The sequence below is a fragment of the Cydia pomonella genome, chromosome 7 (genome assembly GCF_033807575.1).
Source record: "Cydia pomonella isolate Wapato2018A chromosome 7, ilCydPomo1, whole genome shotgun sequence".
Lineage (NCBI taxonomy): Eukaryota > Metazoa > Arthropoda > Insecta > Lepidoptera > Tortricidae > Cydia > Cydia pomonella.
The window spans coordinates 12,285,329-12,304,582 of record NC_084709.1 but is presented as its reverse complement, the minus strand read 5'-3'; the positions used below and the strand labels follow the sequence as shown (position 1 = coordinate 12,304,582).

General features: G+C 35.5%; 2 protein-coding genes across 3 annotated transcripts in view; one reads left to right on the top strand and one right to left on the bottom strand.

Moving 5' to 3' along the window:
• LOC133519833 (calcium uniporter protein, mitochondrial) overlaps window positions 1–19,254 on the top strand; it is a 151,342-nt gene that overhangs the window by 92,418 nt on the left and 39,670 nt on the right. The gene's annotated exons all lie outside the window — the stretch shown is intronic.
• LOC133519812 (uncharacterized) overlaps window positions 1–19,254 on the bottom strand; it is a 100,732-nt gene that overhangs the window by 80,354 nt on the left and 1,124 nt on the right.

Here is a 19,254-nt window from a genome sequence, read left to right as displayed (position 1 = left end):
GGGCTTATAGTTTCAGTATTGGACTAAAGTTGGGTGATTTTTGCACAATCAATTATTTCGTCCATAATAAATATGGATTGCAGTGTTGCCACTCCATTCCATACCACAAACTAATATTGAAACAAGTCTAAGTGGTCAACAGATATCTGTCGGCGTGCTTCCGTTGCTTAAGTTTGACACTTAATTTAGAAACAAACCGTGCCTGCGACTGGTCGTTTCTATTATTATCGTAGATAGTTACTTATCGCTGTGATTGGCACTGATAGGTTAAAGACGGACCACCTTTTATACCAGTAACGCACATACTACGAGTAAATGCATCTCTGAGAGGAATAAACATAATCATTGGACACAGCATCAGTTGTAGATGTTTATTGCGGCGCTTGTTGGTTTACGGGGTCCCGCATCGCCGTTGATGGGTATGGAAGCCTATAGCAGCGTCGGCAACGTCCGAGGTTAATAATTGTTAAAATTGAAGATTAGTATAATTTTTAACTAAATCAAGATGTAGACGTAGTTTTCATATAAATCGATTCAGCGGTTATTGATGCCCCATACAAACCTACACTTTCCTTTTCATTTTTAAGGGAATTCTTCGGGATAAAAACTATCCTATGTTCTTCTACGGGACTCAAACTATCTTAATACCAAATTTTACCTAAATCAGTTCAGCGGTTATTGATTCCCCATACGAATTTCCGCCTCCCTTTCATAACCTTAAGGGATGATTTTTGAGATTAAAACTATCCTGTTTTCCCCGGCACGCAAACTCTTATTTAATCTATTTGCTAAACGTGTTTTTAAAACAAACATCTTGACGCGAAAATTTCTGAACGTATTATTTTTTCGTGTCGTGTGCTAAATTGCTGATATACCTACTTAAGTGCTTTTGCTCCGAGTTGCAGTGAATTATGCGCCTGGTGTCCAACAGCTTGCGTCAGTTACTGGTGACGTTGACGTTTTAATCCTTTTAAATAGAGCAAGAGGAATTTTTAAAAGCACTTATTCTGACATGAATTGGAATTACTTTATCGTGAATATCATTCAAAGTGTGAGTCTTAGACGGTTTTATATGTAGTAAAGTAACCCTAATGCATAAGATTCATAAGAGTCTATTATTTGAATGCGTTTTTAATTCGATAAATAAAGTCTGGATCGTTTGTCAATGCCTAAAGTAACGTGTTATTTTTTATGCTACTGGCAGTATTGCAGTCAAACGTAATGACGTGACTAAGCTACGGGTTGAGTTTTATCATTTTGACACAGATCCTTTACTATCTCTTCACTTATGATGCTCTTACACTGGCAGGCTCTTAATATAACAATACATCAAGACTATTATGTTGTTCCTGTCACACAATATAACGTTATATAACTGCCAGTGTAGGACCATAATTTTAATAAAATTTTGACAAGTCTCCACTTAACCTCTTTCTCAATTTGTTTCCAGGTAAGTTTGCCGGCCAACTGGCACTAAGTCGACGGCGCCAACTACTTATAGTTTGGTGAGTTCGCCATTGTCGCTAGGCACAGGTGCTCTGTTATCGATTCGTGAACTTTTGGTTCTTCCGCGACTTGAACGTTCAATTGATTAGAAATGGTTTGTACAAATTTTGCTAATGCACTAATGCAAAGTCGTTTGCAATCATATCTTACACAATGAAGCGCCAAATATTATAAGAAACGATAAGATAGTGTCAAATATTTTGGCGCACTTTGTTGTGCAATATACGATATTACGAATATATTATTATATTTATTGTCTTTACCCATCACGGAACAATGGTGTTCCGAGCCGTGTGCCGGAACCAATACGTAGAGGATTTTTTGACACTTTAATGAAATGTAAGGGGTATACCGAGCGGATGCTGCCCTTGCCCGTGTCATGGGACGCACGCAGGCTATTGAGAGTTGATGGAATCTAAAATACACTAAGCTATTGGGTAAAGACACGGACTAAAACTAAAACTGGGCTATGGAATATAAAACCGGAGGTCTGCCTAATAAAATGGCATGCAGTTTTATTTTCGGCAGACGGTGAATATCACCCCCACAAAAAGTGACATCTATAAGATGGCTCAAGCGCAACACCAGTATGAGTGCTGAGGGTAGAGAGGTGTCACTGGACTTTTAAGAATTATAGTATTATATGGTACTGTATTTACTCTAGTAACTGAAAGCTGATGCCTGTATATAACTGCACTGTTTTTAAGTAGTTAAATCTGTTTGTTAGTTAGTAGTTAAAACAAATGTTCATGGGGAGCACAGGGAGGAAAACGTTATTGTGTACTGTTTTATTTTATATTGAATTCGGTCAAGTCAGCTTATATTATTGTTACCTTTTACCATTACCCAGTACCTAAGTAAACCCGTCCGAAGGTACACAATAATTATTGACACACATGATCCAGCTTTATTCAAATTAGAGCCCAATTTGGAAGCTATGCATTTTTGGGAACGTATACTTTACTAGAAAGGTAATGTGGAGGAGCAAGAAAAAGACGAAAATTTCTGTATGTATGTATAGATTACACCACCAGTCGGCTATTAGTTCTATTACGCATTTCTCTCTTTTAATTTGCTTATGTAGCATAATTTATAAAATCTCTCACCTCTCTAGGGTGCATTACAATTTTAAAAGGAAACAAAAAACAATATCAAAGAGCTTATAATGATTTTTTGCGCGGCTTGAGCGGATTTCCAATTTTAAACCTATTATTGATGTTATCACAATACTCGCAGCTCATTCTGCGCCAATATACAAGTATTTCATTATAAGGACGAGCGAGATGCAAGAACGATTGGTGTGAAAATTGTCTTGGTTTGTCCCAATCGGCCTCCAGATCATACTCGAACATAGCCAAAGCTGCCAAAGCCATGTCAGCTTTAGAGACATCTCCTGCTCGTGACGTTAAAACCTCTCACGAGTCTCTCACCGCGAAAATCGAAAATCTAAATTTCGTTATCTGCCTCTTTATCACTCTTAGAATAATGAAGCGTAGATAACGAAATTTCGATTTTTGTGCTAGACCCTGTGGTTTGCTTGACTTTCGTCGATAATCTGGGAATGACACGTATCACTACAGGATCGCGTTCATTCAATATTGATCCTATTAGTCATAAAACGTATTATTACATTACAATTGGTGATGTATACGAGTGAACAAGAATTCGATGCAAACAAGTTAATAAGTATCTCAATGCAAACTTCCTTTGGATCATCTGTGGGTATGCTGAATTTACTGATTTTACTTGGTGCTGTACTCTAAACTGCGGACATCTCCCGCTCATTGTACGTACTTTGATGAGGCCAGTAATTTTATTCACGAATTTCGATACTGTTTTCATATGCATTATTGGTTGTAACATAACTCACAAATTATTGTTTTCCAATACTCGTAAGTATATGCTATTATCAGTTACTGCATGTTACGATCTGTACGAGTAGGGCATATGAAATATTAATGAAATTTATCAACATACGCTTGTACGAAAATCGTGACACATTTGATTTTACTTGGAACTTTCAATAAATGTTACTACCATCATGATAGGAATGTCTTCGGCGTCGGTGTTGAAAGATAGGATATTATTTAGTCAGTATAACTTTAAGTGGATCTAAATCTGTCTAGTCATGATTCAACAAGTGTGGCATGTTGAGGACAGGTGGCTTATTTGTCTTGACTTCGCAGGATTCTGTTCTGAAATTCTGAAATTGTGTAATATAACCTTATGCGGATTTCTAGATCTATGTTAATGGCTAACAGTAGAGGGAATCTTACGAGTAGGTACATTAACCGACATATTCTAGGCAATAAAAAAAACTCATACCTAACTATACTTTACGAGTATTTTCATATATGTGATCTTTTATTCATAGATCTTTTCAGGTACGTAACTATCTCTACATGACTTCATATAATATTAAATATTCTTAAATTCTAAACAGTAATCCGCTGATGCACAGCCCGATTTGAACTTTAATACACGTTAAAAATTAAGATATGATAATATTATGACATATTTTTTCAAACAAAAACGTATATCGTATCTAGAGCTAATTTTTCATGTATGTTAAAGTTCATATCGGGCCGAAAATTGTGTCTTTGATGCGCCACCCTGCTTTTGATAATCATTTGCGAGATAACTAACGATTTTTGTACCGAATCGATGATTAAACTATTGCATTATTTAGGATATCAATCATTATTGTAATAATGATAAATCGCCTTCCTAAACCCAGTAATTATAGCGAAGTATATAAATTCATATGACTCATATCAAAAATAGTTATAAATCCGATTGTTCGATTTGTCAGGAAATGAAAAGGACTTCTCGGACAGGAAATTAATCTTTTCACTTCCTGTCACCCAGCATTTGTACGCTGCTCTCTTTCTTGGTTGTTTTTTAAGATTGAACAATAGTTGTGGATGCGGCTCCGCCCGCGTTTGTATTGGTTTGTCTCCGAAAAATCGATATTCAAAAGTAGCCTATTCCATCACAAAGCTAAACCTTTTTACATGAAATAATTAGGTACTGTAGCGTTTATAATAATATATTAGTAGGGATTATTGGATGTTACATTCATTATCAAATACCTGCATCAGATAGGATCAGTCGAAGTGCCAAATATATCACAACACATCCTTATTGGTATGTACAAAATATTCTTTATTCAAGTAGGCATATCAACAAACACTTGTAAATCGTCATATATAAATCAATATCATGTTCGTTTAAATGTTACAGCATTTTAAAATAAAAAAGAATAAAAAAAAGTATTTAAAAAATACACGGTAACAAAGGTGTGGTGCTACGTATCTGGCTATTACGTTAGCTGTTAATACATTACATAGATATTATACTTATTCTAACTGTAGTGTGCATGATCTTTCTTAGACGAAACTAACACCTATTCCCTTTGCCTCTTATTTTTTATTTGTAAGTAAAAACTCGTTCGTAAATTATGCAAGTCTTGAAAATTATATTTGTTTTAAATTTACGAATAGTACGGTAGGTTAGCTACATTCGTTTGCTCTAATATTCCGGGAAAACAGTTAAGCGCTCTATTGCCTAAACTTTTCCCGTGTATACTGTAGCAATTAGGATAAGCCAACATTGCTGTTTAATGTTAGGGATCTGGGTCGGTCGGTTTCTCTGGCAATAAATGGCGATATATCTATTTATTTTTATTAACTCAGAAATTTAAACATATGTCACACCTTTTTCGTTGTAAATATCTTCAGCAATAAGTTATAAACTGCGGAATTGGGTTCTGCGATAATATCGGAATTAAATTGTTAATTAATTTGATATTTCATAACATAAGTATTGAACAATCAAATTCGCTTGAGGACAAATGTAGCGATAAATAGATGTCGACATTGGCTTCTTGCGAATGACGCGATATCGCGACAAAACGCTACGAATTTCTTTGCTACAGAATGAGTCGCTACGGCGTAGCATGGATGATTTGTTTCGCACAGTCGCATGAAGTGGTACATCTCAAATCGAATCAATACTTTAAGGTTACTGCACCTTAAAGGTTCAGAAACGGATTTTTAAAAAGACGTTTAATGTCTTTTTTGGATCACAATACGGCTGCTGCTGAGTATTTAACTTTCTCTCGATAGAAAATAATCACGATCACAGTGAGACTGCGAGCAAAGCACGAACTTTCAATCCTATAAGTAGGTACAGTTGCTCTTTAAAAATATTTTTAATCATTCATAACAAAAATGAATATGCGAAAAATAATCAATAAAAACAGATTCATTCGCAGGTAATGAAATAAACTTATAGTTTCGCCATATCCGTTTGTCTGTAAGAGGCTTTGCTCCGTGCTCGTTAGTGCTAAAACGCTGCAATTTGCAAAATCAATAAATACGACAAAGTGGTAAAATAGAAACTAGAAAAAAAATTTTTAGGGTATATTAAGGATTTTCATTTTATTCATTCATTCATAACAAAAATTTTTATGCGAAAAATAATCAAAAAAACAGATTCATTCACAGGTAATGAAATAAATATGGAAGTATTTTTTGTGCTCGTTATTATTTTTGATTTCAAAACGATTTCAAATTGTATATTCAATCAATAATTTTTTCGTGTTATGGCTCCATCAAGGTGTTGATGATTCTGCCTATGTCGAGGTTGGATAAGACACGGCTAGTATATGAATCTTATCATATTACGATAATACTTAAACTGTTCCGTGGAGACAGGCACTGCAAGAAATGAAAACAAATTAATGTCTTACAACTTACACATATAATGTCAATCAAATTAAACAAACCAGTCTACAATCTGAGTATTATATTATCCGGTCGTCTGAAGCATCAAATGTTAAGACGTTAGTGGTGTCACATATGTCACCGACCGTCACTAGTTGCGGCGACACAGCTGTGTGACATATGTCACCGACCGTCACTTGTTGCGGCGACACAGCTGTGTCACATATGCTCACATTGAAGTAGGTCGTAAAGTGGTGATTTATGCCCGAATGCCTAGCGACTAATTTCAACGACATCCGAGGGCTGAAGAAAAGCTACTCTTAAGTTTTCTAAAAGGTACAAGTAAAATTACTTAAAACTTGAGGGTTTATTCGTTTTATAATGACACAGTTTAATATTTTAATTATGTATTTTAGTACATTACACCTAATTTAGTATTTCTAATAATGTTTCAGTTTCCTTTGAAATAATTTAAAACAAAGAAAACTCAATTTGCTTCATGAAATAAAAATATAAAATAAAAAGAAGGAATAAAAAACTTAGCATTACTTACTAATCCCGTATATGTGGATCTGTGTAAACAATGTAACAGTACGTTACGTACGTACTTGTGTGAATAATAATTGACTGTTTAGACACAAAAACCAATTAAGTATGCTGGTGAGCTCATAATTAATGGTAGAAAGTACGTAAATTCAGGGAAGTTTCGCTGTTTGTATTTGTTTAGCCACTTAATTCTTATGTACAGCATTGAAATATCTTCTCAATTTAAAATTTTATTATCCCCTATAAAATATCTTCTGAGATTCTAGAGATCTAGAAAAACTTTCAGGGGCTGAGCAATATGGTAAATTTGGTTCCTCATATCCACATAACGTACTTTGGAAGACGAGTCCATAAGAAATAAATAAATAAATGAATATTTTTTTTACAAAGTACCTGTTATACAGTGTGTAAATCCAATACGGGCAATAAATTAAACCAGACCAGATATAGAATTTATCTGTGTAATCACTAATGAAGAAGTTTACACTTAATTATGCCCCATAATTATTTTTTTAAATTTACGGAGCAGCAATGTACTGCAAACATTATGAGACATAACTATAGTTGTGCTGTTCTGGAGAATGTTCTCCGTTTTGTACAAGAATATTCCCCGTAGTAAATGTACGTGTGATGTACGTGTGATGTTCTCGAGAACGGCACAACTATAGACATAACATAACATTACGAGATACGAGCTTTTTATAATTACTAACTGCCAACAAGCATTGACAGTTACTATAAAAAGCTCGTATCTCGTAAGTTTTGTGTTGCTTTACATTGCGGGCTGAATTATTTTGTATGGTTAATATTCTCATTGTATTTCTAAGCAACCCTTATCTCAATATGTCTTAGTTCCGATGCTAGCCACCGTTTAAATATTCGCCTGTATTGTATTTTCACACTGTATAATCTAGTCCTTCCCGTTTTCTAAAAAAAAAGAACCAACTTTTCAGTATTATTTGCTATTCAGACACACAGAATTATATGAAAACGCATGTTCCCTTATATTTGGACTTTTCCTTAATATTCGAGCTTACCCTGATTGTGTTATAGCTGAGATAAGGAACAAGTTTCTTAATAACTGTCGTACCTTACGCTAACATGAAACAGTCCACTGTAATAAATATTTAAATATTCCGAGCGTCTATGAAACGGTCGTTCTATTTTATTTATTTTTCTTGCAAATACAAGTAGTTTGCCGTAGAGCGGTATGTCTTTATTTATAAAGACAGAAGATAGCTTAAAAGGATCGGAACTTTAAATTTCAGTACATACTATTTCAAACTTGTTTAGCTGAAAGAGGGTTGTTTATTTTATTTATTTAAACTTTATTGCACAATACATGAAGAGTACAAATGGCGGACTTAATGCCAGAAGGCATTCTCTACCAGTCAACCATTGGTTGTATGCTTATTTATGACGGAGGATTTTTATTTTTCGCAGGATATGATCATTGATCATTGATGTATAATCAGCGGCATTGGAAAATGTATACCATTTAGAAACTCGCTCACTCGATTTAGGTGTGGCGCAGGATGCGCCAGGTACATCTAACCTGCTTGAATTTCATAAGTTAGTGGGGGATGGGGACTTCCAGTGGCTTATTGTTTACGTGTTTATGTCTGTAGTACATTTCTTATAAGTTAACTATGTCCCACATGGACTAAGTCCCACAGTAAGCTCAATAAGGCTTGTGTTGTGGGTACTTAGACAACGATATACATAATTAATTAAAACTTATTTTATTTGTAGCTCTATCCCTTAAATAAAAATAACGTATAACAATATTTTACACCACAGGAGTTTTATTCAGATTATTAAAAACGCCGAAGTGATTTCATAAGAGCTCCGCGAACAGTTTTGTGCTCTAAACATATTATTAATTTGTAATGGATATGAACTGTCAATTGTCAAAAATCACACTGATTAAAGAAACTTTAATACTCTCTCAACTCAACACTTTGACACAGCTGGCAGATCACATCCATTACAAATTGATAACAAGTAATTTAGTAATTACTACTCAGGTAGTTCTACTCCAGATCAAATTTCATATGACACTGATATGATACTGATCTAATAATTAAAACTAGAACTGGCCTGTTGTTACGGTATAAAATCTGAATATAACACCATTTTATGTTTATAATTCATACAATCATTTTTGTATTTTTGTTGTATAACATGTTATCGCATAGCGCGCGATGGATTCGGAGTTGCGTTTTGACACTTGTCAAATGCACTAAAGTCGCATTCCTAGTTAGAGCGTCGATCCCCGCACTCACACCGACGGCGATAACGAGCGGTCCCACTTGACCCCAATACACCGTTCGGCGAAGTCCTCATAAATCTCACAACAATGCTTTACAATCCTTTGTACACAGATTGCAGTGGTAAAACGCCTGACCACTGCATTTTACTGCTAAATGGTTCTTTCAATCCTTACCACCAATTTAATTTAGACCCGCTAGCTGGTTCGAAATTATGTCACTGAATTGGCATATCGAAAACACCTAGATGCTGTAAAAAAAAAACAAATCGGACTCATTACGAGTATTTATTTATTTATTTATACTTTTTTGCATACAAAATATTAAGTACAAATGGTGGACTTAATGCCTTAAGGCATTTTCTACCAGTCAACCACTCGGTCAAAAAGAGACGTTTGTTAGGTACAGGCTTTGTACTAGAATAATTAATCGATATCACTACCTACTATTTACAAATTATATACTATTTAATATAATATAATAAAATCATAAACTTAAACATATACTTTGTATGATATACTTACATAAATATCTACATATATACATTATACATGTACCTACTGTGAAACATTACTTACATCTGTCAGATAAATGCTTGCGCAACATGCGCTTGAAAGTGAATTTACTTTGAGCTTTTCTGATATTGACTGGAAGGTCGTTCCACAGGCGTATGGCCTGAACAGTATAGTTGGTCAGGATACCGGTGCGATGAGGGGGAATGGAAAGCTTAAGGTCACGGGAGGTACGAAGAACACCACCGGGGCGAGCAGTAACAAATTTAAATTTGGATCTTAGATAGTTGGGTGTATTAGGATCAAAAAGAAAAGAGTCAAGTGAACTTAACACACCAAGTACCAAGTGTATTATACTTACCTACTTGAAAATTCGGCGTTTAAAAATAGGAACGCAGTTAGTTTAACTGCTATCAATGCTGTCACTTGTGCTAATTATAAAATCTTGATAAAATCAATCCTTAATACCTACTACATACTCTTTATGCAACTATATATTTGCATAGTAAGTGCATAAAGATAGCTCCCGAAACGTCATTTACTTCAGCGTTTTGCGAAACATCCTTTTCTTTATGATCCTTCATTGTTAAGAGAGAACTTCACTCCGTGTTCTGAGAGCTCACTTAAGATAACTGTGATAACTTGGTTATATTTAATAATATATACGATATACGTCTGATCTATCTGTTTTTCTAAGCTCAACATTTCCAGCTTCGTACTTAATAGTTATTTATTGTTTTATTACTAGTTTCGGTTGCAGGCTCCCTTTCAAGAGATTTTTTTTTAAATCTGTAGCGCTAAACATAATTACTGATAGAAAGTAAAAAAATATCTACATTGATCTGCAATCTTACGCGGCTCTACGTTATCGGGAAGTAGTTTATCGTCAAGTTTCGCCAGGAGCTATTTAGTATGTATAGATTTGTGATGCCTCATCTATTTGATGTCAGATAGGCATATTAAGCTGTCTAGTGTCTTCGTTAACTTTGAAGTTAGCCTAGGCAAGCAGAATATAATTATTCTGTTCGAGTTCGGCGGGAGAAAATGGATCGCGGCTTCGAACGTCTCTCCCACGGCTCCCACCTGTCATCTCTCGTCTGTTCCCGACAGTTGTACCGCAGGACGGATTTCGTATTAATATGGGGCCATTATGATCTGATAGCGGATTTTGCGGTTGCACTCATTTCCGTGAAATGGACGTGACGCTTCCACGCTCATACAAAAACGGATAAGATAAAAGGAATACAATAAAATTAAAGCACATCAAACGTAACTGTGAGACTCTCAACCCTAATTTTTAGGGTTCCGTACCCAAAGGGTCAAACGGGACCCTATTACTGAGACTCCGCTGTCTGTCCGTCCGTCTGTCACCAGGCTGTATCTCATGAACTGTGATAGTTAGCCAGTGGAAATTTCTACAGATTATGTTTTTCTGTTGCCGCCATAACAACAAATACTAAAAACAGAATAAAATAAATATTTCTTTCCAATCTCGAGGTTCTCATCCAATCACCGAAGTTAAGCAACGCCGGGCGGGGTCAGTACTTGGATGGGTGATCGTTTTTATAGATAATGGTACGGAACCCTTCCTGTGCGAGTCCGACTCGCACTTGGCTGATTTTTACTGCCATACCAGCGTCTTTTCATTTTCATTAAAGATGTCATAAGATAATGGGTAACTACGTTAATATTAACTTTTAATACCTGATTTTCTTATAAACTAGCAATTTAGTGTTGCGTAGTTCAGCTAGCGTGACGCCATTTGGACTTGTGTGTCATCGAGAAATATGTAGTGTGGAGAAACGCGAGAGCGGCGCACGGTCCGCTGAGCGCTTTTTTACGCGTCCAGCGCCCGCGCGGCTGCGGCCCTGTGCCAGCGGGCGAAATGCTGTATGAGAGGCTGATTAAAAAGTACACTTGACATCAAAATGATACTTGTGTTCGTCTGTAAATTACCGCATTGCTTGATTATATGATCGCTCCTTAGCGATAAGACCGCCTGTTGTCTGCCTCTACATTTAATCAATTGTTTCTTTTATCTTTTTACTGAGGTGTGCCAATAAAGAGAATTCTATTTATCTATATAGATATATATGACATGTAGAATAACGGTCAAAGTAGTATTTTATGTATTCTGCGCGGGCTAAAATGCTATTAATAGTTAAAATAACACTAAGAATTACGACTAGTCAGGACATCCAATTATGATTGATTTATAATTATGTAGTATAGAAAAAGGAGCAAAATCTCTATGTATGAAAAGTGTCCATCAAAAAACTTGGTGGCGCCACAAAACACCGAAATGTTACCTAGTATTTTATACAGATGAGGAATACGCGTGCGCCTGTGAGGGAGAGAAGATACGCAATGCGTCAAAATTAAAAACACGTTTTAACATTCCTGACAACATACCAAAAACAACCTACGCAATTTGGTCGGGTTATTTGTTGCCCCTCCCCCCTTTCCATCCCTATATTATTATACCTCTATGGTTCATGTTATACCAATGAGCCTACCTAGCGCCACCGGAGAGATTAGTAACTATTATTTGAAAGCTGGTCTCTTTTGCAACAGTTCTGCCATAAGAGATTGTTGTCCTTTCTCTACCATCCATATTTGTAATGTTTGACGGTACACGATCAGGAGTCACAGGACAGAGTGCGGCGACTGTTTTCCCGCTGGCAGTGGCGCGCGCGGCGCCGGTTATCAGCGCACGCGGAGGCGATCTGCGCCGCCGCTTGCGTTCGCGTAAAAAACACCTATTAAAATTTTTCTCCCTGACCGGCATTTAAATTGTTAATCCGTCGATGAGCAATAATCGTGAAAATTCTAGTCTTAGACATATTATTAATTGGAATATTTCACTATGTCACGCTGTAATATCCGCTGATATTTATTGTAATAAAATTTAGTATTCGTACTCATTGACTGATGCTATTGATTCTTGTAACTGTAACCTAATGGGGGTTGTTCTATATTTCAAATCATTTAAATTCTAAGAGTGAAATTAATGATGCGTAAGAAAAATTTTACTGTTTTTTTTTTTTATTGGTTGGAAAACCACATTGGAGTCGGTGAATATATTTTTTTTATCACAGATTAATAAAGGCGGTTCATGTTTTCTGTGACGGTTGGTTGGTAAACTGCAAATTGTGTAATCTATAAAAATGGATATTTATGATGCGTAAGCGATCAAATGGTCGGATGAGTAACTGTAAGAATTATTAATGTACCTAGTGTTATCGAGCGGTATTTTTAGGCAAACTAAGTATGCGGTGTGCACTATTTATTTTGGCAAACTACATAACACACTAACGCTTGTACCGAAAAGAAACTGTAGATTTTAAACGGCTGTTATTTTGTTTCTAAGCAAGATGTCTATGATTTTCTTACCGCGATAAAAAGTCTTATATGTCCCAATATAAATAATTCTGGATTTACGCTGTGCAATGTTACACCGGTAAATATAAGAGATCACTGAAAATAGGTATTTTCCATGTAGCAAGACAATTTGCAAAATCCTAGTAAAAATAGCGCACATGATTATATGATTGCAATAAAGAAATCCCCGCTTTATATGACAGATAACGAAACCCTATATGCAATCAAAATTTTCTTTTGGTTTCAATAATACTTTTAGCCAGTAAGACTTTGAAAGTTTTCTTTTTACTTTGGGACAGCCTTTGATTTTTATACAGTGTATTGTAAACGGCATAGATTGATTCATCTGATATCTTGTTAAGTTCGAGGCTTTATTGTGAAGTGAGAGGAATTTCAGGAATTCGATACGATACAATATCAAAGTTGAAAGGGTTGCTAAGTGCGTGTGTGAGCCACAGTATAAGCCTGGTAAAGGGTTTCATAAGCGCCGGCATTCCTTTGTACTAGCATATTATTAGTATCTGACATCACACAATTAAGAGTTGCGTTGGCGCGCATGTTGCCTTGAAACATTAACTATAGTTAAATTAGGTATCCAAACTTCGATCATTGTTCTATAATAAATTTTGATCATTGTTTTACTTAATAACAGTTTAGTCAAGTTTGGAAAATTACTTCATGCAATGCAACATAATTGAGCAAACATGCTAAGCCAAGGCGGTGATTATTTTCACCTGCTGCCATATATGTCATAAGTTCCGCATAATACGATCGTTTACGCAAATCGGTCGGTAAACAAGCCGACTATTACATAAACATGGTATTATTTAATTGGCAATTTATGCCGGCCAGCATCTTCCATGCTAGTGAAAAAAAGCCAATAACGGAGTTCCAGCTGTATCGCATCCAGTTAGTGATATGCTCTAGTTCGTTTGCTACCGCTTCGCTCGTCTCTCAGTTTAATCAATTCTTCAACAAGAATTATGGCTTCAGACGAAGATTTAAGTCTACAGGCCGTATTTACTAAGTAAATCAAAGCGGCCTCGTTTCGATCTAGGCCTGTATGTGTAATAATTGTACTTAATTAGTGTTTGGTGGTTTGGATATTGCGGTTAAAATTCTTGATCAGTAACTATTCTAATAACTATTTGTTCTATTGAAATGCTTCTCTTGTACAAATGAACGTGATGTTCCGATTACACGCGATATAAATCTTGAAAGTTAGGCTATAAAAATCTGTTACTCTTTACTGTCATGGCTTCATCATCTCAATAAACTTTAAGTTATTGATCCGATTTAAGGGACTAAATACGTAGCTATTTACATAATTACCAAGAAAGAATGCTACAATAGGAGATAGCGTGCATAATAACAATTTGCGTATTCATAAACCATAACAGTTCAAAGGACGAACACTGGGTGGTGAAGCTTACTTATACCTTATAATAATAATCTATCTTTCTATACTATCTTTCAGGAACTTGGGTTTTAACTCTCAATATTTTTATTTTTATATTTTTTGATACTTTTTTGTTAGGTACTACACCATCACATTAATGCAGAGCTTGCGGCAGCCTTCGCGTTGAATTTATTGCTACAAGCAGCTGGAGAAAATTATTTTCTAAGTGCAGTATTTTTTGCACAAATACCGGTTTTGCGATTTTTGAGGCTGCATCATTAACGCTTAGTGTTACACTAGGGTTAAAAGTGTTAAACCTTGAACTCACTGTGTTGTAAGGATTACAGCGCGGCATTGACCCTATATAAAATTAATAGTAGTTTAATTTCGTGACGGATAATGCAAACCGTAACCGCTAACCGTGCAACAGATTGAGAGTCTTTGCTAGATAATTGAGGAAAACCTCTTTTTAGATATGGGGGAATTTATTAATTTGTCTGTTTTTTGCGTCTCGCAATATCTCAGTTATTACTCGTATCTAAATATATTCTATAAATATCTTCTCCTCCAGTTATTACTCGTATCTAAATATATTCCATAAATACATAATAAATAATATTTTCTACTTTACAATAGGTACTTTTTTCGATAAAATTTATAACACTTTTCATCGAAAGTATTCAAAGTTTTTTTTAATTGAACTATGGATAAAACTGTATAATATTTCCTTACTTCCTTCGGTCTCCGGGAAAGTCCAAGCGTGTGAAATATTGTAAAAGAGATCCCTGGTAGAGCTGTAGGTATTTACGAAACTGAAAGGAAATTGTAACGTCAAATACTGTAACTTTGACGCATAATTTAAGATTTAACTTTTATAATAAAACTAGGAAAAATGACACGATAAACTATACACCTATAAGTACGAGTATATATGAATGAGCAAGGAGATGCACCTGTGTGATGTGAAATGCAGGGTAAATATTATTGCATAAATATAATGCAAATCAAATTACTCAAAACAAGGAATACAAAAAGACGCTTGATTTTTTTTTACTTTTTACACAATTGAGATTTGGTTTCCCTACTTGTCCATGATCCCTGATCATGGAATAAACCAACTCCAACTAGAAATTTATAAACTTGCCTTATTTATACTTAAGAAATGTAAAGGTGTTTTGTGAGGCAAACCCGCTGTTTTATTAGATCCATGTGCCATAAACCCAATTACAAGGCTACTGTATGAGGTCATGTTTTAATTTTCCAACTTTGCACCAATTACAGCAGCGGCAACGCAGTTAAATACTTTACTAATGGTCTACTGAAGATATGATCTATCGTGATAAGGGTAAGCTTTAAAAATTATGCAACTTCTTTCCAAACTCACTTGTTAAGCCGGGTAAGATGCGGAAAACTATCATTGCGGCAATATCGTGCTGAGAAAATCTGGAGAAACTGATGATCTTAAGAATTTTGGTGACCAGTTAATAACATTATCAGTAGGGCTACATGTAAGGAGTGGTTCAGTAAAAAAGTGGCAGTGAATTAACTAGTATATTTTTTAAAATTTTACTAATTATGAAGCAATTTATTTTTTTGAGTAATTTGTAGATAAAATACTATATAATAACAATAAAATAATATTGATTAATATCAGATTGTTTGAGTTTTCTCATTTTTATTGCAATGTACTTCTTTTTGTACAACACAATTTGACAATCTTCACCTGCCGTTTTCCACAATGCCACACTTGAATTTCAATTTTCACAACTAGCTGTATGCTTTTAGGAATATCATCTTACGAGTAAATTATACCATTAAACTGGAGTTCATCTTCGGTAGTCAGGAAGTCTCTCCAATCTAAACTCTGACAGAGGTTTTTCTATGGGAGACAAATATCTGTAAAAATCGCAAATATACAAAAATGGAAATTCCATGTAACTACCTCAAAGTGAAGTCAAATTTAAAAAAATGCAATATCGAACATAAGACAATTTAATAATGTATTAAGTAGCTTATCAAACTTGAAGGAAAAACTATGTTTATGAGAAACATCTCATAAATTCTTTCAGAAGACGCTGTTCAAGAAGTCTTAGGAGACATGTAATATAAAAGGCGAACACTTCAATTCGCCCTTTTATTTTAAATAGGATTGTATTTAATTGTATAGAATAGTAAGTACGGATTACTAGAAAAAATGCGCTACTTAAAAATTATCACTAAATAAAATGAAAAATCCACATAATGTGCTGCTACTTTTTTTCTGAACCACTCCTTATTATGTGGACGGCGAACAACCCGTATGTCCTTATCTCTGTAATATCTGTCATATTTAAGGTATGTAGTTTACGAAGTTAAGTAAACGAGAAAGCTCCAAATGAGACTACTTTTGTCCATTCCTTTTTTCAGACACATTTATTGTCTTTTCCCAACGTAAACGTGAAATAAAAACGGCCCTTGTAACATTTTGTGACCGAACGAGCCGCTTATCGTATACTTTTATGATGTACACCTGACGTAGGGATAAACAAACGCATGGAGACAAAATATTTTTATGAATGAATTCCGGTGTTCGGGTTCCTGTAAAAATATTCGGAATAAAACGCAAAATTTATTGTACAGTCAGCGTCAAAAGTAGCGGATCAAACAACGCTTCAGAAGTATGTACCATTCTGTAATAGCTTACCAAAAAGTGATGGTTCGATATATAGAACAATTAAGACTCTAAAATATATACTTTCGAACGTGAATTTTAGAGATTTATGTATATTTGGAAAAGTTATCCGGAATATCAGATACTTTTGGCGCGTTGATTTGCTACTATTGATGTTGACTATACACGGAAACTACAGAAATCAACAGCACTACTTGTATAATGCTTGATTGATAACAAACATTTTATCAATGCTCTAAAGAATTCAACGCGCTCCAGATATTTGTGGTTTCTTTCTCCTACGGTCTAGCTACTGAAAGTTGAAACAGTTTAATGTGAAAATTACAATACGTGAAGTGGCAGATATATTACGAGTATGTTTACGGCGTGACTATTTAATTACCTATATTTTTTAGGGTTCCGTACCTTAAAAGCAAAAAAACGGGACCCCTGTAGGATCGCTTTGCTGTCCGTCCGTCCGTCTGTTCGTCCGTCCCTCCGTCCGTCCGTCCCATCGTCCGTTTGTCTGTCTGTCAGTCTGTCTGTCTGTCTGTCTGTCTGTCTGTCTGTCTGTCTCTCTGCCAAGACTCTTTATCTCTGGAACATGTGGAGGATATCGAGTTGAAGTTAAAACCATATACTTAGGTCTACGGTCCATTGAAGCTGTGAAAAAATCTAACTTATAAGTTTACGTGAATAAAGTTCCGGCATTTTATGCCGCAAAAAACGTATATTTGGACACTCAAGGGGATCAAAATTTATAGGGTATATCCCGTTGACCTAGAACTATGAAATTTATCAAGTAATATTGTCTTACACTACAAGTACAAATCTCAAAACTATAAATTTGAAACTCTCTAAATATAAAAAAAAAGTTAAATTTGTACGTAACCCTCGGTGGGCGAGTCCGACTCGCACTTGTTTTTTTCTATTTTACTACTAAACATTGTATCCGCGCGCATATTCAGCAATTTTTTTTTAATATATATATTACGTCGGTGGCAAACAAGCATACGGCCCGCCTGATGGTAAGCAGTCTCCGTAGCCTATGTACGCCTGCAACTCCAGAGGATTTACATGCGAGTTGCCGACCCTACACCCCCCCCCCCCCCCCCCCCCCCGTTGAGCTCTGGCAACCTTACTCACCGGCAGGAACACAACACTATGAGTAGGGTCTAGTGTTATTTGGCTGCTGTTTTCTGTAAGGTGGAGGTACTTCCCCAGTTGGGCTCTGCTCTAGATCTGGAATGACATCCACTGGCTGTGCCCTACCACACAAAGTGAGATGACATTCAGAATGTCCATACCTCTCTTTTGGACGTAGTTTAAGGACGTACCCGGGTCAAAAGTATGTAGGTATATTATCGAATTATTCGGAAATATTTAAAGCTTGAGGTAAATAGATGTTAAAACTCGAATTGGTAGGTATTGCAAGACGAAATTAAAGTAAAATAACAAACTTAACCCCAACTACTACTACCCGTACAACCCGTAAACTTAACCCGTTTAGGCTGCAATTCTAGTTTTACTACAGTGATACTAATGTTCAAAACCACTTGGTATAAACGTTGACTCGAGAGTATTCCTTTCAAACCTGAGACCAACATTTTCGAATGCAGGCGGTATTCGTCGACAGTTTTAGTACCTACATTTATATTGCAAATAAAGGGATGTTGTAAACAGATTAAGTTCGTCAAATATCAAATTTAAATAATTTATACATACATGCATACAAATCACGCCTATTTCCCGTATGGGGAAGGCAGAGACCACGAATTTTCACATGCTACGATATTATAAATAATTAAATACATCACCGGCGAATAACGTACAAGAACAATTGTTAATACTATGTAATAGCCATTATATACATACATAGGTATAACTAGACTATTATTTATGTATTACAATTGTTCTTGTAGCTGTAGGGCTGAGAAATGGATGCACCCATAAAATAGATCTCTTTGCTGTAAGTTTTTTAAAACCATAATGAATTTGTATCACAGCTAAAAATGGCTACTTGTAGAATTTTAGAACAGTTTGACAATCGATTTGCACCCATTATTCGAACTCAGTCATATTTAGTAAAGATGTATGTAAAATACATAATACATAACGGTCGAAAGCTATTTCTTCAAAGTGAAAACATACGGAGTCGTCACGGCAGATGCGCCACGTTTCTTGTCATTGTTATGCACAGCGGCCAGTAGGGTAATCTGTGTCCATCGACACTGCGCATTATGCTACTTTCTTAATGTAATTG